Genomic DNA, 24541 nt, shown 5'->3' on the forward strand with positions numbered 1-24541 from the left:
ATCATGTAAAGTTGCCAAATTTACATGAATGCATGGCTTAATTAATGAAGCCCAATAGCCCAAAAAATCTTAATAAATGACATAATGCATGCTTGGAGGTCACAAACACCATAAATTTTGCACCTTTAGGTTAAAAGAGGCCACTAACCATCTAGATCCACAAGGTTTGGCATCTCAAAAGGTCTTGACTCATCAAGACCTTACAAAAGGGACCAAAAAGACCAAAACAAGCTCAATATGAGATCTAAAGAATAGATGAGCAAGGCATGAACTTTATACATCCAGAAGCTTCTTAAGATGTCGGATCTAGAAGTTTTACCACGCCCAAGGATTGCACCATAAACTCTTCTCTTTGCAAACACACACAAAAATGCCTTCCTTTTGACACTCCAAGCTCAAACTCACTTTCAATGGAAATTAGGGTTTCTAGGACGTTGAGAGGCAATTAATGCTGATAGAAGTGAGGTTCAAATGTTATAAGAGGGTTTAAATATGACACAAGACCAAAAATTTAGGGTTTTTAATATCGGCCGCATATGCCCTGTTCACGAGGTTCCGATGCTCGATGATGTGCGCCCCCATACGGTAAGCGTATATGCGCGTATGCCCAACGTATGAGGGGAGGGTCCTTTATCGAAAACTTAATATTAGAAAATTAAGGATAATTACTTGGATTTTCGGATGTTAAAACTCTCCCCCACTAGAATTAGACTTCGTCCTCGAAGTGTGCTGATGCGAATAAGTCTGGTCAGTGCTCTCTCATCTCGTCCTCTGGCTCCTAGGTCCACTCAGAGCCTATTTGATGCTGCGATTTCACCTTTACCAAGTTTACCACCTTATTATGCAGAGCTTTCTTCTTTTTATCAAGAATTACAATGGGCTTCCCAAAATAATTCAAGCGCTCGTCCACATGAATGCCATCTAATGATATCACTACAGACTCATCAGCTACACATTTCCACAGATGAGATACATGGAAAGTGTTATGGATCTGACGGAGCTTATCCAGGAGATCCAATCGATATGCAACCCTGCCAACTCGAGCAGAAATCCTGAATGGACCAATGAATCGAGGACCCAGCTAGCCCCTCTTCCAAAATTGGATGACACCTTTCCAAGGTGACACCCTCAACAATACAAAATCTCCCACCAGACACTCAAGATCCGAACAGCGTTGGTCGGCATAGCTTTTCTGACGACTCTACACGTCTCGTACCTGTCGCACACCTGCTGAATCAACTCAGTGGTCTTAAGCACCACCTCGATGCTTCCGATGATTTGATGACCGACCTACCTTTAATTAACCGGAGTCCTACACCTCCTTCCATATAGCATCTCGAATGGGGGTTGGTCAATACTAGAATGATAATTGTTATTGTAGGAGAAGTCTACTAGTGGGAGTTAAGTATCCCAACTCCCTCCGAAGTCTAGAATGCACGCCCGAAGCATATTCTCAAGCATCTTGATCGTCTGTTCGCTCTGCCCATCGGTCTGGAGGTGGTAAGATATACTGAAGTGCAACGAAGTGCCTAACTCCACATGTAACTTCCTCCAAAACCTGGAGGTGAACCGAACATCACGGACCGAGACCATAGATACTAGCACTCCGTACATGACTACCACCTCCCGAACATAGATATCCACTAATTTCTTAGCGTATATACTCTCAACAATCGGAATAAAGTGTGCACTCTTGGTCAGGTTGTCCACAATAACCCAAATAGAACCAACACCTCGCACCGTCCTGGGTAATTTCATGATAAAATCCATGGTGATCTCCTCCTATTTCCACAAGGGGATGGGTAACGGCTGGAACTTGCCATGAGGCGTCTGATGCTTGGCTTTGACCTTCCTACGGGTCAGACACCGCTCAACAAACCAAGCAACTTCCCTCTTCGTGGCCCTGGGATGGATAGAAAACTTGGACTTATGTGCCTCCTCCAAAATCTTCTGCCTCATCCCACCAAATGTCAGAACCCAAACCCTACCACACTAGGTCAATAATCCCCGAATGTCTCTTAAAAAACAACATAATCTACCGCCTAATCTACTCAGTCTTCCAATTTTCCTTTTTCAATCCTTCTACATGAGCCTCCTCGATCATATCCATCAATGATGAGGTAACTGTCATCCTCAAACAAATATCTCGTATCGGAGAACATGTCACCTTACGGCTTAAAGCATCGGCCACCATATTGGCCTTCTTGGGGTGATACAAAATCTCACAGTCAAAATCTTTTACCACATCTAACCACCTCCTTTGCCGCATATTCAAGTTCGGTTGATCCATCAAATACTTCAAACTCTTATGATCAGTGTAAACAATGCATCTGACCCCATACAAGTAATGCTTCCAAATCTTGAGGGCAAACACCACCGCCCCTAATTCCAAATCACGAGTGGGGTAATTCATTTTATGAGGCTTCAGCTGCCTCGAGGCGCAAGCAATCACATAGCCCATATGCATAAGGACAACTCCTAAACCCGAAATAGAACCGTCGCAATGAACCACAAAATCATCATATCCCTCGGGTAATGCAATAATCGGGGCCTCACACAATTTCTATCTCAACGTCTCGAAGGCCAAATTATGATCTAAACCCCACCGAAAGGTAACATTCTTCTTGGTCAGGCGGGTCAAAGGCACTGCAATCTTGGATAAATCCTGAATAAATCTCTGATAATACCCCGCAAGACCCAAGAAACTCCAAATCGTGGATGCGTTTTCGGGACCTCCCAATGCATCATAGCCTCGATCTTGGCCACGTCTACCAAGATACCACTCTGATTGATGATGTGCCCCAAAAACTGCACCTCAGGTAACCAAAACTCGCATTTAAAGAATTTTTCATAAATCTTCTCCCTCTTCAAAGATTCCAACACCTCTCGCAGATGCTGCTCATGCTTATCCTTTATCTTGGAGTAGACCAGAATATCATCAATGAAAACAATCACAGACCGATCCAGCATTGGCCTGCAAACCCGATTCATGTGATCCATGAATGTGGTTGGTGCATTGGTGAGCCCAAATGGAATCACCACGAGCTCGTAATGCCCATAACGAGTCTAGAAGGCTGTCTTCTGCACATCCTCATCCCTAATCCTCGTCTGATGTATCCCAAACTAAGATCAATCTTAGAGAACCAAGATGCACCCTGATGTTGATAAAATAAATCGTCAATCCTCGGAGGTGGGTAACGGTTCTTCACTGTCAGCTTGTTCAATTCCTGATAATCGATACACATCCTGTGTGACCCATCCTTCTTTTTCGCGAACAATATCAGTGCTCCTTATGTGGAACTGTGTGGGCGAATAGAACCCTTGTCTAGCAGCTCCTACAGCTGCGTAGACAACTCCTGCATCTCAGGCGGAGCTAGACAATATGACGCCATGGCTATCGGAGCCGAAACAGGCATCAAATCAATCTAGAACTCAACTTGCCTCTTGGGAGGCACTCCTGAAAACTCCTCAGGAAAAACATCGAGAAAGTCCCACGCAATAGGTGCCCTGCTTAACTCTGTCATGGTCTCCACCCTCGAATCCGAGACATAAGCCAGAAACCCAGAACAACCCTATTGAAGAAGCCTCCTAACTCTTATTGTTGAACAAAGATCGACCCATGTGAATCTCTCTCTCCAGTAATGACTAGTTATCCCCCACTTGGGGTTCGAACTCTCACCAACTACTACTCACAATCAATCACGGCCCCATTAGGCCCCAACTAGTCTATCCCGTTCATCACATTCAATCCCCTAAAGGGAATTGGTACCAAGTCGATAGGAAACCTCTCGCCGAACATGTTCAGAATACTTCTACAAAATACCCTTACGACGTTCACAGTACAATCTTTAGCGATTTCCACCTCTAGAGGAGACTCCAAAGTCCCCGGAGCGCCTCGAAACTTCTTGTTGAGCGCAAGAGATACGAAGTATCGGGTAGCCGCCAAATCAAAAAGAACATGAGCCGACAATCCATTAACCAAAAAGGTCCATATACAAGATCATAACAACATAAGCGTAATAGGAAAGCAATAAAAAGATAGAGATAACACACATACCAGTCATGACGTTCGACGTTGCTCGAGCCTCATATGTGGTAAGCTAAAATGCTCTGCTCTTCACCGCAGGAGACTCATAGTATGTGGGCATTCCAACCTGTTGATTGTGGGCCTCGGGTATTCCATCCCGAGGATGATTGGACCCATAGTATGTTGGCATTCCAACCGGTTGGTTGAGGGCCTGGGGTATTCCAATCCGATGGTTGACTGGACCCATAGTATGTTGTTGTTACTGTACGTGTATTGTTGTATGTATGGGTATTTTGGGGGTAATTTACTAAGCTTTCGGCTTACAGTTTCAGTTTATTATTTTAGGTTCAACGGATGGCCTCAGGAAGGCAAAGGCGTGACCGTACACTTCCTCAATTAATGATTATGATTTCTGGGAACTTTGATGTATAAACTAGTTTGAAAACAAATTGTAATAATTGAAGGGTTTCAACTGATTTAAAAAATTTTAAATTGGCTCGAATTTTAGGGGTGTTACATAACCCGTGTCACTAGAATCCCACAAAAGAGACTGGGTCCACCTAACCTAACCAGGCTAAGGCTCATAATACAACCCTAAACTCTTAGGGTCCAAAAACAAAGCCCACCACCGAAGGCCCAATTACCGCAGCCCACTACTGAGTACCTGGGCGTACTCAGCTTGTACGCTAAGCATACACACTTAAGGTTCTGTACAATGCTTGTACGAGCTTGTACGCACAACGTACTCCTCAAAATTGCTAACTTTTCATTTTAGCTCTTATTTGGTTGAGACAGTTGCTCCAATACCCATATCTAGCCTCCTTGAAGTGGTTAATCATGTAAAGTTGCCAATTTTACGTGTATGGGTGGCTTAATGAAGCCCAAAAGCCTAAAAGAGCTTAATAAATGACGTAATGCTTGCATTGAGGTCACAAACACCATAAAGTTGTCACCTTTAAGCTGAAAAAGGCCACTAAACTCCAAGATCTACAAGGTTTGGCATCACAAATGGACTCCCGAAAGGGACCAAAAAGACCAAAACAAGTTCAAGAGGAGATCTAAACAATAGACTAGCAAGGCATGAACTTTATACCTCCAGAAACTTTCTAAGATGATTAAAATGATGGATCTAGAAGCTTTATCACGCCCAAGGATTGCACCAGAAACTCTTTTCATTGTAAACACTCCCAAAACTGGCTTCCTTTTGATACTCCAAGCTCAAACTCACTTCCAATGGCAATTAGGGTTTCCAGGGATGTTGGGAGACAATGGAGGCTAATAGAAGTGAGGTCCAAAGGTTATAAGAGGGCTTAAATAGGATACAAGACCAAAAATTTAGGGTTTCTAATCATGGCCACGTACACCCTATGTACGAGGCTCCGATGTTCAATGATGTGCGCCCTCGTACGCTAAGCGTACATGCGCGTACACGCAAAGTACGAGGGGAGGGTCGTTTGCCTAAAACTTAATATTAGAAAATAAAGGTAAATTATGTGGATTTTCGGATGTTACACTCACCCAAAAAATCGAGGTCTGACACTTCCTCCCGTAGAGCATCTCAAAGGGAGGTCGATCAATGCTGGCATAGTAGATGTTGTTATATGAGAACCCAACCAATGAAAGATCCATATCGCAGATCCCGCTAAAATCTAACACACATGCTCGAAGCATATCCTCCAACGTATGGATAGTTCGCTCACTTTGTCCATCAGTCTACGGATGAAAAGTCGTGCTGAAGTGCAGAAGAATACCAAACTCCTCATGGAATCTCTTCCAGAATCTGGAAGTGAAACATACATCCCGATTTGAAACTATAAAAACTGGAACCCCGTGACATGCAACTACCTCACAGATATAAATGTATGGTAACTTCTCTTACGTTATGCTCTCTTGGATAGAGATAAAATGCGCACTTTAGGTCAGATCTATCCATGATGACCCAAATCAAATCTACCCCTCGCATCTTCCATGGTAACTTTGTGATAAAATCCATCGTGATCTCTTCCCACTTCCAATGGGAATACCAAAATGGCACCATTTTTCCGTGAGGTCGTTGATGCTTAACCTTAACTTTCCTATAAGTCAAGCACCTCTCCACATACCAGGCCACATCCCGCTTCATGTAAGGCCATCAATAATTTGGTCTGATATCTCTTTACATCTTCTTTGCACCTAAATGGATAGAGAACCTCGACTTGTGTGCCTCCTCTATCAGTACTTGTCGTATACCTCCCCAATACGCAACCCAAATCCTCTGATGTAAGGTCAACAGTCCCCTACCGTCGTAGTCGAAAGAGGACACATGCCCTACAATGCGCTCACTCTTGTGGTGCTCCTCTTTCGTGGCCTTAAACTGAGCCCCGCAAATCTGCTCCAAGAGTGGGGTAATCACTGTCATCCTCAAGCATAAATCTCGAATATGAATACTATCTGTCTTGCGGCTAAGAGCATCAGCCACCACATTGGCATTTCCATACTGATAAAGGATCTCACAATCATAATCGTTCACCACATCGAGCCACTGATGCTGCCTCATGTTCAAATTCGGTTGATCCATCATATATCTCAAACTCTTTTGGTCTGTGTAAATGATACAACGAACCCTAAACATATAGTGACGCCAAATCTTGAGATAAAAAACCATAGCCCCCTGCTCTAAATCACGAGTAGGATAATTTGCCTCATGAGGCTTCAACTGCCTCGAAGCATAAGCGATCACATGGCCCTTCTGCATAAGCACTACACTCAACCTTGTGATCGAAACATCACAATAAACCACAAAATCCTACATGCCCTTGGGTAGGGCCAGAATCGGAGCCTTGCATAACTTTTATATCAAAGTATCAAATGTCGTCTGATACTCAGGCCCCCAATGGAAAGTGACAGTTTTCTTTGTCAGCTTGGTCAACATAACTGCGATCCTAGACAAATTCTCGATGAACCTCCGGTAATACCCTGGTAACCCGAGGAATCTCCAAACCTCAAATGGAGACCTCTTAACCCCCCCACTGCATCATGGCCTCGATCTTGGTTGGTTCAATCAATATCCCTTTCTCATTGACAAGCTGCCCCAAAAACTGCACCTCACGCAACCAGAACTCGCACTTGGAGAATTTGGAGTAAAACCTATCACTCCTAGGAGTCTCTAGAACCTCTTGCAGATGATCCTCTTGCTGCTCCTTGTTCTTATAATAGACCATAATAACATCAATAAATACAATGACAGACCGGTCCAACATCGATCTACACACGCAGTTCATGAGATCCATGCATGGGACCAGAGCATATGTGAGCCTAAAAGGTATCATCACGAACTCGTAATGACCATAACGATTTTTGAAAGTAGTCTTCTACATGTCCTCCTCTCTAACCCTCAAATGATGATATCCCAACCGAAGATCAATCTTTGAGAACCAAGATGCGCCTAGAAGCTGATCGAATAAACCATTGATCCTTGGAAGTGGGTAATGGTTCTTCACTGTCATCTTGTTCAACTCCCGGTAATCAATGCAGATCCTGTGGGAACCATCCTTCTTATTCACAAATAGTATCGGTGCTCCCCAGGGTGAACTACTCGGTCTGATATCCCGTGGTCTAATAGCTCATGCAGTTGTGTTGACAACTCACGCATCTCTGGAGCCGCACCTGGAACCAAATCTATACGGAACTCAACCTACGTCTCTCGAGGCATTCCAAGTAAATCCTCATGAAACACATCAGGATACTCCCGAATGACCGACACATCATCAACGACTTGTTACCCTCCTCTCGGGTATCCAGTACGTAGGCCACAACACTAGAACAACCCTTCTGAAGATATCTCCTAGCCCCCGTAGCTGAACAAATACTTAGTCCACGTTGAGCACCCTTACCATGAATAACTAGTTCTCCCCCACTTCAGGTTTGAACCCAAACTAGCTGGTGTTCGCAATCGATCATTGCCCCATTAGGGCTCAACCGATCCATCCCCATGATAACCTTGTTAACATACAAATGTATAGGAATCAAGTCGATCGGATACCTCTCTTGAAATAACTCCATAATACAACCCCAATGAACCCTCGATGCTCTCACTAGGCGTTAATCGGCGATTTCCACCTCCAACGAATAATCAATCTCCCTAGGAGAGTCACCAAATCTCTTGCTGAGTGCAACACATACGAATGATCAGGTGGCGCCCAAATTTAAAAGAACCAAGTCTGAAACACCGTTCATTAAGAACATCACTTACTCACAGTAACCACATCTAGCGTTGCACAAGCCTCCTCGATTGTCAGCTAGAAAGCTCGACTACTTAAGACTGGTGCCTCTGCCTTTCCCAAGTGGTCGTCAGTGATCCTAAATGGCATTGGAGCAGGTGCTGCAACCATTCCTACTATTAAACTCGGACAATCGGCTTTCTTGTGACCCCTGTGATTGCAATGGAAGCAAATCATACTCGATACATGGGTGGTGGCAGTACAATCTCTGCCGAAATAACCAATATTGTTGCATTTATAGCAACTCGAACCACTCGCCCTACATATCTCATCTTGTGCCTTGTCGTACTCGCCACAACGGCTCCGGCCCTCCTGGCCCCTCGATCTAGAATCAAAAGCCTTGGGCTTCATCGTTGAACCCCCGACTGCCTGCACCTGCTTTGCCTTTCTCTTTCCAAGGTGCTCCAAATTAATCTTTCATTCCCAGGATCTGGCTATCATATCCTCCAATGTACGACAAGATGAAAAGCTAACAAACTCCTTGATATCCGCTCTCAGCATGTCATGGTACCACATCTTCTTCATCTCCTTGTTTGTTGTGTACTGTGGAACCAACAAAGATCTCTTTTGGAACTTGGCGATGATCTTCACCACGGTCTTGGTAGTCTGGAGCAGGTCCTAGAACTCCCTCACCAACTGTTGCACATCAACAACTGGTGCAAACTCCATTTGAAATTGGAACACAAAGTCCGGCTAGGTCATGGCCTCAATGATTGGTGCTCCCAGAGCATACCCAACCTCTTCCCACCAATCTCGGGCTCGCTCCTCTTGATAGCCTGCATCGAACCTCACCTTCTACCCTTAGTGAAGAAGCTAGTCATTTGGGCGCTCTCCATGTCTACTATCCACCTCCTGGCGGCAATATGTTCCTTCATCCCAAGGAACTTTGGCGCCCCACATCCCCTAAAATCCTTAAAGGGGAGAGTGCGGGCTTCGTGCTGCCCAACAGCCAACTCAACTCTAAAGGTCCAAAAGCACTCCTCCATCATCTCAATGATACCCTCCTTAATCATCCCGGATATCACTGGGGTCACATCAAGGATACCTCTCGTAATCTCAGACGCGATGAACTCGCGTTCTTCCTCGTCAATTGCTTCGGTGCCCGTGCCCGAAGCAGATTCAAATCCTAAACCTCCTGCTCCACCGCGTTATCACCTCCATGCTGAAACACAATACATAAACAACTAGTTCACGTACATCAAGGTTCGAGCTCCCAAAGTTTCTCGGAATCTTCAAGACCTTCCTCGTCTCGGGTATATATCATCTACTTTCAGTAGTATGGTCCCAATTCTACCTTCCACACCTATCTATACCTTCCTCAAGACTACCTCAAATCATTTAAGTCACTTCCCTACTGTCAATCGCTCATCTTGCACTAATAAGCGTCCCATGCATCAAAATATCTCCTAGGTTTTTCTAGTGTTACCTTACTACCACTCTCCGCCATGAGCTACAGAAGAGACTCCCACCAATATCCTTTACCCATCTCACAAATACTATTACATGTCACCGACACTAGATAATTCTTCGACTGCTAGGTCCCAATATACAACGGTTGGACTAAAACAAGAGCTGCACAATATGGTTGAACCTAACCTTCTAAATTTTTTTTGCCCCATAACATGTAATTTAACTTATTCTCTTAATAGATATCTACCATTATTGGGGTCTCCAAAAGCACAAAGCAAACAACATTCAAGCATTTAGTAGTCCAATCCAATGCATCACCCATTCAGTCTATTCTATCCAATATCCAATACACATACTAGCATGTAGTTCTACTGGCTCAATCAACAAGCACATAAAGGCATCTCTCCTAACATCCTATCATACTATCATGAGCAGTCCCTTAGTCCTAATCTAACATGCAATTCTCATTTATGCAGATCATAATAATATCATAACGCATGTATGGGTATTTTGGGAAATACTTACTTGGGCTCGACCGATTACACACATCACACCCATTTTATTTTCATAAATATTTTTAGAAAATTTGTTTTTTTTCTAAAATTTTACCAATTCCTCATTTTGAGTTTAGACACACCCAATAATGTACCTGAATCCCTCAAACCAAGGCTTTGATACCAACTTGTACCATCCCAAAAATTATAAGTGGAAAATTTTATTTTAAATAGTCAAACAACCATTCAATCATTAAGAAAATTCCATCATAGTATAAAACATGTCATAAAATCATCAGAGCACATAACAAAATCATAGAATGCGGAACACTGGTGGATGTGGGACGATCATGTCGGACCCTTCCCTTTCAAACCAGAAGTACCTAAAACCATAAACATAAATCTCTAAGCACAATGCTTAGTGAGCTTCCCTAAAATACCCCATACTAAACATACATAACAACACGAAGCTAATCGGGTCTATTTCGCCCTAGAGTCTATTTCAACTCCTTCAGTATCTTTCAACCGGTACGGGTCTATTTCACCGTGACCTATTTCAACTCCTTCGGTATCTTTCAACCGGTACGGGTCTATTTCACCGTGACCTATTTCAACTCCTTTTGTTTCTTTCAACCGATACGGGTCTATTTCACCCGCAAGTCTATTTCAACTCCTTTGGTATCTTTCAACCGGTATGAGTTTATTTTGCCCTACATCTAAGCATGCATTTATATCGGTAAGAGTCACAAAGATAAGAAACACATACATACATATCAACAAGTGTCATAAAGACAACTATCATCCTACAACATAATTCAGTGGGCCGACATTGGTGCCTTCGACCCACGATTACAATGAAGAGACTCACCTCTCAGTCGATACTCACTTGTTGATGCTCTCACTGGCAGAAATACCGAGGCTACGAACCACCTATACCATTACACAAGGTAAACCCTTAGCTATTCTTCCAAAATTAGAAGTTTAACCAAAAGTCAACTCAAGTAAAAAGTCAATGGTCAACGTTGACTTTAGTAAACCTTCACGTCGTGGCCTTCCTTGGCAACGTCGTGGTCCTCTTACGATCGATAGACAGGCATTTCCCAGTTGCCACGCCGTAGCGACCTAAGGCCACACTGTGGGCAGTGGGTTTCCAACAAGTTAATGGGTTAAGCCATTTTCCATGATTCCAAGAGCTCTAAGCTCATATCTGGTTTGAAACATGGTCTATAAGGATAAAGTTTCCAACTTTTTCCACTAGATCCCCCCAATTGACAAAATCCCAAACCCTAGGTCCAAATAAGACTAAATACCACTATGTCTGAACCATTAACCCCTTATTCCAAAAATATCCTTCACCCACCCACACCATAAGAGTTTTTAATACCAAATCTAGCATAAAGATGGGTGCTTTATAGACATGCATGTCCAATGCATGTCCAACTTGTTACAACTTCATATCTAGCCCATAGCTCATCATACCAACTTGAAAATCCATAAGAAGCCCTAGAAACTCAACAAAAGGAAAAAAGGAAGTAAGGATGGCACTTTTATACCTCCAAAGAATGCTAGCTGAGGTATATCTTGCTTCCCATGCCTTCCTTACTTCAATTCCCTTGCACTCCTAGCTTTCTTCCTCCAATATTCTCTTTCCAATCTTCAAACACCCACACAATGACACACACACATGTATAAGGGCTCTCAGGACTCTCTAGAACTGTAAAGAGGCCCAAGGGAGGCTAAGGTCCCTTTAAATAGGGGTGCAAACCCTGGAATTTAGGGTTTCAACTGCCAACTCCTACTCGCCGAGTCTAAATATGGACTCGTCGAGTAGGTCACTTAGCACGCGATCCCATCCCGTTGCTACTCGATGAGTAGGTCCACCAAATCGTCGAGAAGAGCTTAACCCAATAAATATTATTTAAGCAATACCTTAGAATTGGGGCATTACACCTAATCCTCTCAAGTGCTTTTTTGAGCTTTTGTGTATATTTTAGTGTCCTCAAAGGAATAATTTAGAAGAGAAGATCATCCTTGAGGAGTTTAACACTTGGATCCAGGATCTTACCATCTTTTGACACCTTTTGGAGGTATAAAGTTCTAAACTTGATGTTGATTTCATTTAGATCTTGTTAGCCTTAGATTTGTGGTTATTTTGGTCCCATGAGCTTAGTATTATGCGTATGAGGTACTCCAATCCTTTTGAGTTGTCCTTTCAGACGTTTGAGAGTGTCTTGAAGCATAAAAATGTGATATTGGATGTGATATTTAGCCCATGCATGTGTTAGAGGGTCTTATTGGGTTGAGAACATAGGGTTTTGGACATTAAGCATTTTATAGTCATACAAAGTCATAAAGTTGGAAACTTTATGACTTAGGACATCATTTTGGGCTTGGATCTGAGTTTTGGGCGGAAGGGCTTAATGGAGTTTTGGGACTGGGCAGTGTACGTTAGGCGTACCTAAAGGTACGTTGTGTGTACGTGGTCAACACCCCGCTTTTTGGTCAACATTAGAGTACCCTGGGCGTACTCACATGGTACGTTGGGGAGGAATGTTGACTTTTGGACCTTGGCTATTGACTTTGACTTTGACTTTGACTAGGGTTGACAAAGTTTTACTTAAGGGTATTTTGGGTAGTTTGAGCTATAATTAAGCCTTGGTCTCTATCTGTTGAATAGGCGACCTGGAGAGTTGGTATTTGGAGTAGTGTATTGTTAAGCTATTCGTCAGACTGCAAGGTGAGTCTTTCCTTACTGTACTTACGGGTCGAAGGCACCAATGCTGACCCATTGGATTGATATCTTGGTTTACCGTATGTTGCTATGTTGTAGTGATCTATTAGATATATATCCTAGTATACAGGATGTTGTTATGCTATAGTGATATGTTAGATCTCTATCCTGGTATATAGGATGTTGCTATGTTGCAGTGATCTGTTAGATATGTATCATGGTATATAGGATGTTGCTATGCTGTAGTGATTTGTTAGATATGTATCCTGGTATATAGGATGTTGCTATGTTGTAGTGATCTGTTAGATATGTATCCTGATATATAGGATGTTGTTATGCTGTAGTGATATGTTAGATATGTATAACTATCTAAATATGTTAGCTATTGATTGTTACGATATATGTTGATATGTGATGGTATACCGAGTTGAGGAGGTCCTGCTTTGTGCTAAAGGCCAAGATACCTAGGGCGGTCCAGATAGACGGAAGGCTTGCGAGGCGAACCAGTCAGGCCGAAGGCCTGGAGAGCAGTCCAGATATGTTGTAGAATCGATGCGGCGATCCAGTCATGCTGAAGGCTCTAAGAGCGGTCCAGATAGTCTGTAGGCCGGTGCGGCGATCCAGTTATGCTGAAGGCTCAGTATGCATGCTGTTGTTTGTGATGTTATGTGTTGGTACTTTGGGGGAACTCACTAAGCTTCGTGCTTAAACTTGTTTGTTATGGTTTCAGGTACTTCAAATGATCGAGAAAAGCAAAGGCTTGATCATGCACATCCTTCGGATTTAATGTTATTGGATTTTGGGATACTCTGATTTATGAAGTATAGTTTTGAAACAACATTTTGTGAACAATTATTGACTTGGGGTTATTTTGGAAAAATGAAAATTTTACTCTGATTTTTGGGATGTTACATATGTTACCATCATCAGAAACAAAGTTCGATGCTAACATGAGAAACAAAGTTCTTATGTGCATACTGAACAAACCATGAGTTCACAACGTAAGCCAAATGATCGAATATCCTCTTGAACATTAAGTTTATCGCTTACATAGGGCAAAATATGGTAAAATGCATTCCGCGAACCGTGCAAGTGAGGAGTTGTCTACCTCCTAATAACGTTATCCATAATGACCATCGACTCAAAATAGTTAATAAGTTGTGTGAAACAGTCCAGGGACTTAGTGCGATATAGGCCTCATGAATCAACATTTGCAAACACATACCTAGGAAAATATAACAACCAAGTTTGATACAATTCAAATTAAATACAATGAATATAAATAGTTTAGGGCATGCTTTTCTACCCAAAACATAAAAACCAAAAATAGGGGCCGTAAATACTCACAACTTATTTCGCGATGATGCTAATGATGTCTTAAACTAAGTTCCACTCGTACCACTACCGATGTCCTATAATAGAGCAATGCCAATATAAGCATATTTAACTTCTATAATAGAGCAATGCCAATATTGTGTCAAAGTTTTGATGTTGTAATGTTACAAACATTTTTCTATGAAATTTAGATTCCCATGAATCAATTTGTTTAAAAACAAATTTAAATGGAAAATCCCACACTTATAACGTTTTGGAAGGTGTTTCGAATGATTAAATATTTAAAACTAAATCAAATCAGCTATAAAATTTCCTAAACTTTTTATTTCAGTTTCAACTGAAGTCAAAGACCTTAAGATGAATTTTCTTGAATTTTCGATTTGTCTAACTATTTTTCACCATTTTATTTCACTGAATAATTATAAATTCATGGAAAAATAGTAAATGATTATGAAAAATTCTTAGAAATTTTGTGTAACTGTTTCACAGTATCCCTAACCGGGAAAAATAATGCCACTTTTAAACAATAAAACCCCGTTTTTAATATTTAAGTGTGTTTTATACAAAGAAAATCTAATTAAATAGTAAAAAGTAAGTAAAAGCTACCAAACTTTATATTTATGATTCAAATGCAGTAAAAGAATTCCAATAAATGTTTCATGAGTTTTAGATATTGATAGCTATTTTTTCTTTATTTAACTACTTGAATCAATATAAATTCAAGAAAAATAGCAACCAGTTAAGAAAAATTATTAATATTTTATTACAATTTATGTAAAATCTATATGACCTAAGAAAAATATCAAAAGTTATTTTCAAATTGAGGAGTCCGATTTTTGGATTTATAGGTGTTTAATATTAGGAAATTGGAAATAAATATCAACTAGTTAAAATAAATTTTAAAACTTTTTGAGTCATTTATTTACAGTATTGTGAAGCTAGAAAAAACAATCAATGAACTTTGTAAATTGTAAAACCCACTTTATGATTTTAGATGTGTTTAATGCCAAGAAATTCGAAATAAATAGTAAATAGTGAGTAAAAATAATCAAACTTTTTAATTTTGGTTAAACTGTAATAAAAAAAACGTTCTGGAAAGTTTTCAGGTTTTTTAGAATGGTTTGGATATTTTTCCTTGGTTTATTATCTTAAATAGACATTTAATTCGTGAAAATTAGTAAACAATAGATACAAATTCTCAAACTTTTTATTTGGCATCATACTATGGTAAAAGATATCCTGGTAATTTTCATGAATTATGGATAAGTGTAATAGTTTTTATAAATTTAACCCCATACACATTCATTAAATCCAAGAAAATTACGAAATTGTCATGGAAAAATTTGTAAATTTTAGTATGGAGGTTTTATAATGTCCATAAGGTGCAAAAATTATCAAAAATAGTTTTCAACATTCATAACTGTATTTTACTATTTATTTGTTCTCAACAAACATAAAAATAAATAAAAAAAAATAGCCAAAAAAATTCATGCAACTTCATAAAATGTCTCTGGCCAATGTATAGGTCGTCTCAGAATTTATTGACTTTAAAAAGTATTTTATGTGAATTATTGCTCTATTTTCTTGCAAAAATTACAATAATTTGAGACAAATGAATTATTCTCTAAAAATTTACAGATCTTCTTATTTTGTTGTTGGGATTCTTGGAATAATCGGATTTGGGTTAGTAATGGGTTTTTGATGGTTTGGTAAATTAAAATATTTAATGGATAAGTTTTGAAACTTGTAACAACATACTTTGGTCGTTAAGCATCTAGGCTTAAAGATCAACACATGCATGTTGGTTTAAAGCCATACATGGGTTTGAAAAGTTTAAAATTATTTTTTGTAAGAAATAATAGGTTCATATTGTGATTTCTCCACCAAAACTAGCATAAAAGCGGTTTGTTTTGTTTTTTACATAAGTTTGGGTTATGAGACTTCACCATTTGCAACATTCATGTTGTTTTTGGGTGAAATCCTACAATCATCATCATCATCATCAATGTGAAATCTAAGCACACTATCCCTCGTTTCTAATTGCTTCCAAGTTTCTAGTAGGTTATAACTTAGCTTCTAATTACCAAGTTTAGAATGTGTCATGCCTCCACATGCAACTAAGTTTATTCAAATCTAGAACTGTCTCGAATTTTGACGGTTGTCACATCTAGGGTTTCATTAAAATCACTTGTCACGCAGTGGCCCTTACAGTCACGTCGTGGCGGGTCATTAAACCTCGTGACCAAGAAAAAAACGTCATGTCGTGGTGAAGATCCACCATGTCTTGTGTAATACTTGCATATTCGGGCTAGTAAATTAAGTTATAATAAACATTAAACATGATTTTTTTATAGAAGATTATCTACAATAAATAATATTAACCAAAGTAATAGTTAGAGTCAAAAATTGTAACCTATCTGACGTAATAAAGGAGATTTATATGAATATTATGTGATTCATGATTGTTATACTATAATAAAATATGAAAAATCAGCCGAATCACCCGTAAATCGTAAAAAAGTGTGCCAAAACATATATATATATATATATATATATATATATATATATATACACACACACACACACACTATATTTAGAAAGTACACGTCTTCCTGATCCCGTAAATATAAATTTCATAGAAATCCGACTCCGTATGAATTAGATATGATTTTTATAATATATAAAAGTCAGTCGCGCACAATGAATGTACGACGTAAAAAGCTACGAAGGAACAATTGACTTTTAGCTAAAGCCACCAAAAAGAAAATTGTAGTACTCTTTAAAATGAGAATTTTGAGAAAAAGAATGTCAAAAACGGAGTCCGTACGAAAAAGTTATGATTTTAACAAAATCATTTAATTTTATAAAAATATGGACAAAAAATAAAGTCAAAATTAGCCGATAAAGTCTAAACGAAAGTTGTAAATATCGTCAATAACTACGCGTGGATATAAAGAATGTAAAAAACGGAGTTTGTGTGGACGAGTTATAATTTATAATATCATATTTACGTATTAAAAAAAAGTATAAATCATATATATATATATATATATATATATATATATCATTAGAAAGGTGTCGACGATGCGGTCGTTATAAACTAGTGTTGAGTACTTTTAACATTAGTTTGTTACAAATGTCGTTAAATCTATTTAAAATAGTATTATAAAATGGTGTTTAATCGTTTAAATAACTATAAGGTTATTTAAGTAACTATAGAGGGTGATTTTTGAAAATTCAATTACTATAAATAAAAACTTCTAGGCTCTCATATTTATTACATCATTCTCTTGATTCAAGAGTCTTTCTTCTTTTATCCCCGAGCATTTCGGTCCCTCGTGATTCGACTTCTCTTTCTGTAGTTTTAGTATAGTAACGTGAGCGTTGAAGTGCTACAAGAATCTTTTAGAAAAAAAAAAGATTCAGTGACGAAGTTCTGACCACGGAGTTCTAAGTTTTCGCTAGAAAACCCTGTAATGTAACACCCATAAAAAAATATGTCAATTTAAAACTTTTTAAATTATGCAAAAACCAATAATTACTACAAATTTGTTTTCAAAATGGTTTCATGCCAAAGTATCCCATAATCAAATAATAAAATATAAGGAGGTGTACGATCACGCCTTCGCCTTCCCGCGATCATCAAAATTACCTGAAACAAAATCAACAACTGCAAGCCTGAAGCTTAGTGAGTTCCCTTAAAATACCAACGTCATACAAACCATATCAATATCATATAAACAAACAACATGCATAATGAGCCATCATCCTGACTAAACCTCCTTGCAGGGCCATCAGTCTATCTGGACCGCTCTCCGAGCCATCGACACGTTTGGACCGCCTCTCAGGGCCTTCCGCCTTTCCGGACTGCTCGTCGGGCCTTTGGCCTGACTAGTATGCTCTCCGGGTTTACAGTCTATCCGGTCCACCCTGGGTATGTTGGCCTTCATCACAATGCAGGTACGCCTCAACCCAACCCCAAAATCAGACAATCATGTGCACATAAATGTCATATGCTAGCATATATAACAGTCAAACCGATCTAACAAATCACTAATCATGTCAACATCCTATAACCAGGATACCGACCTAACCAGTCACTAACATAGCATTATCATATATACTAGGATACCGACCTACCAGGTCACTAAGCATATCACCATCCTATATACCAGGATACCGATCTACCAAGTCACTGAGCATATCATGCAATAAACCCGGATACAAAACTGAAAAGGGTTGGCAGTGGTGTCTTCGACCCTGTTAGTATAGTGAGGACAACTCACCTCACAAGTAGCTCGTGATGATAAATGTCAAACTCCCCAAAATACAGCTCCAAACTCAATCACCTACATCCACCAATGATCCATTTTTATAAATTCCCAAATTACTAAAATACCCCTAAAAGTCGAACCAGTCAACCCTTGGTTAAAGTTAAAGTCTTCGGTCAAGGTCAACAGTTCATGTTGACCCAACTCATCGAGCGTAGTCCACTAACTCCTCGAGTTCTTCCAAAACTCGAGAAATCGTGAAAACACTAGTTGACTCGTCGAGTTTCCAGACAACTCGTCGAGTCCATGTGGTTTATAAATGTCGAGAAAACCCTAACTAACTCGTCGAGTCATCTCAATTCGATATTGGGATTTTTTTCCGGAACGCGATTGGTTTCTAAGATTACTTCCAGCGCTGGGCCTTTTATTAGTTAGCCCTGGTAAATCCCCCAAGCGGTGTATTTTTTTGAAACGAGGACCTCGGTAACGCGACATAAAGACTCCTTCTTCTTATTTATATTTAATTATTAATTCTTATTGATGAAATTTCATTCTACAGAATAAACCTAAACTAAAAATGAACTAAATTCTAAATAAAGCGAAATTTACTTAGTTATTGTATTAAAGAATAATGAGATGAGTTGGATAAATATCCAGATCTTTATATTCTATATATAGAAAAAGAAAATGATTCTTTTCGTTAGATAGTTGGAAATTCCTATCACATAATAAATCAAGGGCTTTCGCCAAAAGAGGAAAACATTTTTTTTCAATATTCTTTGATTTCAAAGATGCATTATCAATCATGTAAAACATAGAATAAAATAAATAGAAAAAAGCCGACTATCGGAATCGAACCGATGACCATCGCATTACAAATGCAATGCTCTAACCTCTGAGCTAAGGAGGCTCACATAACATAAATTCGACATGTATAAGAATTCAATAAACTCTTAGAATCTTTGCTATTCACTATTATATTATTTTAATTCTTAGCTATTCATATTCGCTATTCATAATGAATATTAATATATTAAAGAATAGAATATAGAATTTCAACTAACTGTTAAATATTATAGAAGATAACGATTAATCTAGCGATATAGAATTTCCATTTTTCTTTTTTATCACAATTAAATATTCTTTTTTTTTTAATATGAAAAGAATCGACCGTTCAAGTATTCAAAATTTCATGGGTAAATGAGTGGAAGAGAGGCAGATGTATAGCATATGTATCCACCTATATTGAATTGCCGATACAGAAATGATAAAATCGTTTTTGATTGGACCAAATATAAGCCTCCTATAGATATAGAAGATGAAAGAAGATAGACAAGAAATCAAAGACAAAGAGGAGAAAACACTTTTTCGAGACAATAATCGGCATATATCTAATGAATTCAACGGTTCCGGTATAAATGAAAGAAAAAGGGGAACGAGATCACAATGAGATTTTCATCTCAAAAAGGGGGATATGGCGAAATCGGTAGACGCTACGGACTTAATTGGATTGAGCCTTGGTATGGAAACTTACTAAGTGATAACTTTCAAATTCAGAGAAACCCTGGAATTAATAAAAATGGGCATTCCTGAGCCAAATCACGTTTTCCGAAAACAAACAAAGGTTCAGAAAGCGAAAATCAAAAAGGATAGGTGCAGAGACTCGATGGAAGCTGTTCTAACGAATGGAGTTGATTGTCTTACGTTAGTAGAGGAATCCTTCTATCGAAACTTCAGAAAAGATGAAGGATAAACCTGTATACATACTAGAGAAGAATTGTTGTCAATTGATTCCATATTGAAGAAAGAATCGAATATTCATTGATCAAACCATTCACTCCATCATACTTGCCGACCATCGATGAACTGATCGGATTAACCAACCAAAATTAGCTTCAGTCATTATGTATTGAACAGAAGCAAAAGCATCAGTAACAGTCGGACGATAGTAAAAGGTCATAGCAAATCCTGTAGCCACTTGGACTAAAAAACAAGTAAGCGTAATTCCCCCTAGACAATAAAATATGTTTACATGAGGAGGAACATATTTACTAGTTATATTATCTGCAATCGCCTGAATCTCGAGACGTTCTTCAAACCAATCATAGACTTTATTGAGATAGGCCCGGTCCATTCAGAAACCAAAAACGGCCAGTCTTCATCTGACTCATTAAGTTGACCATGCAACTCGTTGAGTCCTTTCAGTACATTTCTCATTCAAATATTTTTAAGCTATCCCAAAGCTCCAAATTGTAGATCTAGGTTCCTAAGGCATAGTTACCACGTAAAGTTGCACAATTTATGTGCATGCAAGGTCCTAAAGGCCAAGACCAAGGCAAATAAGAAGTTTTAGGTAAGGAGAAGGCCATAACTTTCTAAGGACCGGAACTTTATGACTATAAGGGGATAGAGGAGTCCAGATCTGAAGTTACAACTTCAGATCATGCCCAAAACCAGAATAACAAACTAGAAATAGCCCTAAACCTTTGCATGAGGAGATCTAACTAGAGATAAGTCAAGGTAACGACTTGTTACCTTCAAGATGATGCTAAGAAGAAGTAGAAATCAAATCCACAAGCTTTTCCTTGCTCCAAGCTACTTAGACTTCAAGCTCTCTTCACAAAATCCACCTTCCAAGCTTCTCAACACACACAAAAGGAGAGTAGACGTGGTTAGGGTTTTCTGAGATCAAGGGGGACGGTAAGGGAGGCAGAGGGAGGATAATGACCCTTTAAATATGATGTAGAACCCTGGAAATTAGGGTTTCATTTTCCAGATCCCACTCGTCGAGTTGAGGTCCTCCAACTCGTCGAGTAAACCTCCTAAATCATGCGGCCTGATTCGCTTCTACACGACGAGTTGAGGCATCCAACTCGTAGAGTAGGTATAAGAACATGACTATAAGCTTTAAATTTTATACCTAAGAGTCAGGGTGTTACATGTAAGTTGAGCTACACCTATTACGCTTTAGGTGTAACTTATGTTTAAATTCATTATCATTATTATGAACATATAAACAATATTTATTAGTGATTCCAAGTCGTTATACTAATTGATTTACTTACGAGGATGATGTCTAGGCTACGATTTAGTGAGTTGTTTAAAGTGGGATTTCCAAACACTATACTCGTATACCAAACAGACCCTGCCTCCGATATGATCCTAGCTGGTTGTTCCTTACTTGATAGATTTTGAAGTATACTTTGAGTTAATAATGAATCTAGACTAATAATTAGTCGCAATAAATATTAGACTAAAGCTTAGTAATAATGACACTAGATTACGTCAAAGGAAAAGACATTTGCTAGAAGCAAAGCGCTGCCCAAATTTCAAGTCATCACTTTAACAAGCGAGTGCATGGTTACTTTCATCTTATACATAGATATGAAGTATTTAATATTAATATATGTTATATGTGTTTATTATATGTGTTCCTGATATCTATGCTAGATGAATGATTCATACATGTTTTATGTGATTTAAACCGTATATGTATTTTTATACCTATAAATATATTGGGTAAAGATGGGTAGATGAATGATGAGAGATGAAATATGATATAGATGATGAAAGGTGAAAGATGATGAGAAGCCTTGACTTTAACGATGATCCAGTCATCTAGTAGAGTATAGACGACGACCACAGACTATTCTAAACAGTCCAATAGAACGCTAGCAGGCTCTCAACCCGTAGGTGTTTGTGAAGGGTGTGTTCACTAGATACTCTAAAAACCTTGTCAACTATGGACTTAGTGCCTTAGAAGTGAACATTGATAGTTATGGACTTCGTGCCTTACAAATGACATTGTCAGTTGTGCCCAATAGATAACACCAGCAACTATGGACTTAGTACCTGTTGGATAAACCCTGGCAATGATAGACTTCGTGCCTATTCCTTAGGACAATCCTTAGGAATACATAAATGAAGAATATATGATTCTTAGGGTAGATCCTTAAGAATAAAGAAGATAATGGGGATGAGAAATTGGGTTAATTGTTTGATGATTAAACATAATAATTATATTAGTGTGGGTTGAAAACCCTATGTACTCACCAGGTTTCCCAACTTGATCTACTCAGTTTATCGTATCACAAGTAGCTATATGAAAGATACATTATGCTGAGAGATTCAATGAGTATCAGGCCACTAGTTTAATTACTGTAATGCTATTAATACTTCATTATGCTTATGTTTCTGTATTGACGATGACATCCTAATGTTTTAAATAAAAATACACTTATTCAAAAATGTTTTGATTACATCTTTATCATGTTTTATGAGAACAAATATACTATTTTTCAAAAAGGATACTCTGATTTTTAAATAAACATAAACAAATTGGTATTTTCTTGCCGTGAAAGTGGGGATGTCATATCGTGGCCACCCAAGAATGAAATTCAAACTTTAACATATTATCTCGTACCTGACACGGGTGTTACAACCAGGCCCGACGATGACATTTCGGAGGCCTTATGCAAAAATGAAAGTGAGGCCCAATAATTTTTATGGTAAGATATTGTTTTGTAATTTTGTTATAGTTAAATTTAAAATTTAAGTTTGTCAACAAACATCTAGTAAATTCACTACACAAATTGTCTACTTCAAGAAATTCAATACCACAAATTGTCCAATTCAAGAGATTCGTTCTCAACTAAAATTAAAGTCAAAGTGTTTAATCACTCTTGAGACATGGTCAATCAAAAATAAGATTTTAAAAGATTTAGTTTTGAAAAGCTTTTTTTGTGTTGATATAATGGTAATGGAAACATTCAACAATATTGTGTATGTTAGACAAGAAACTAGATAAGTGTCTACCATTTGTAAGAAATTTCGTATTGTATTAGCTGTGTTATTTTCAATTAGTAAATCCATTTGTAACAATTCCAGTTCTTCGGATAATTCATCAACATCGATGTCTAAGATGTGACCATTTTGCAACATCTTTTCAAGATTTTTTGCAACTTGCCTTTAACTCACTAGTATTCAGTGATGTCAACTTTTCTGTTGTGAATAAGAAACCAAAAATATTTTTCATATTGTTTGTATTGTTCAAACTTTCGTTCCAATAAACCACTAGCTTGATTAATTATGTACACAAAATACTGAATCTTGAATGACTATTGAGGTGAAAGTTCATATACCGGTTCTGATGAACCAACGTCACTCTCATCATTTTTTCTAAAATTCTTCTTTAATTATTTTTCTCAACAAACACTGGATCCATTCCTAAATAAGAAGTTATAGCTCTATGCATAATCCTAGATTGAGGTTTTTTTTCTCATGTTATTTACTTAATCCAATATATGATACCATATAACCATACTAGTTATAAAGTCAAATAAACCAAGTTGATATTATCCCAGACAAGTAGCTTCACTTTTGACTTTTGTATGTCTCTTTATCAACAAGTTTAAACAAAGCTTCTGTTATTTTAGGAACTTGAGTCGCTATTGCTTTTACATTTTCAATCCTAAGTTCCTACCTTGTAGTTGCTAAAGATTTTAAAGTGAGACTTTCTTTGAGAAAAGTGTCTTTTATAATTTATGAATAGCTTTTGACCTTTTGTATTATATTTTTTTGGGTAAGGTGTTTTTTTATAAAATATGAAACTGTTTGCTAGAATTAACAATTAGAAATATTTCTATTTTTCTTTGGATCTAGACATTTTCCTTTTGGTGATAAATTTTAGATTTTATTATTACATTTAGATTATTTTTCATAATTAAAATGGCTTTAAGATTGCAAACAAATGTTATATTATGTATATAAGTAACCGACATGACTAATTTTATTTAATGATAACACTTAAAAATGTATTTTACAAAAATACCAACACAATAACTATAGAATTGTCCCAAAATTTGGAGTCCCTTTGAAGTCGGGTGCATACCCCAAGGGTCGCCACTGGTTACAACTTAGTGTTAGAAAGTTGTTTTCCCTAGATTCCATCTTCATCCAATCAACTTCTTGACCTTGGTATGATGCAAAGCTTGCACCTTTATGCTAATTTCATG

At 38.3% G+C, this 24541-nt stretch overlaps 1 non-coding gene across 1 annotated transcript; it reads right to left on the bottom strand.

Moving 5' to 3' along the window:
- Nucleotides 1-19364: 19364 nt before the first annotated feature.
- On the bottom strand, nucleotides 19365-19437 carry TRNAT-UGU (transfer RNA threonine (anticodon UGU)). Its single transcript has one exon. It is a non-coding gene; the product is annotated as a tRNA-Thr (tRNA).
- Between the last annotated feature and the right edge of the window lie 5104 nt (nucleotides 19438-24541).

Source organism: Lactuca serriola, chromosome 9 (genome assembly GCF_051521515.1).
Source record: "Lactuca serriola cultivar US96UC23 chromosome 9, Lser_US96UC23_V15, whole genome shotgun sequence".
Taxonomy (NCBI): domain Eukaryota; kingdom Viridiplantae; phylum Streptophyta; class Magnoliopsida; order Asterales; family Asteraceae; genus Lactuca; species Lactuca serriola.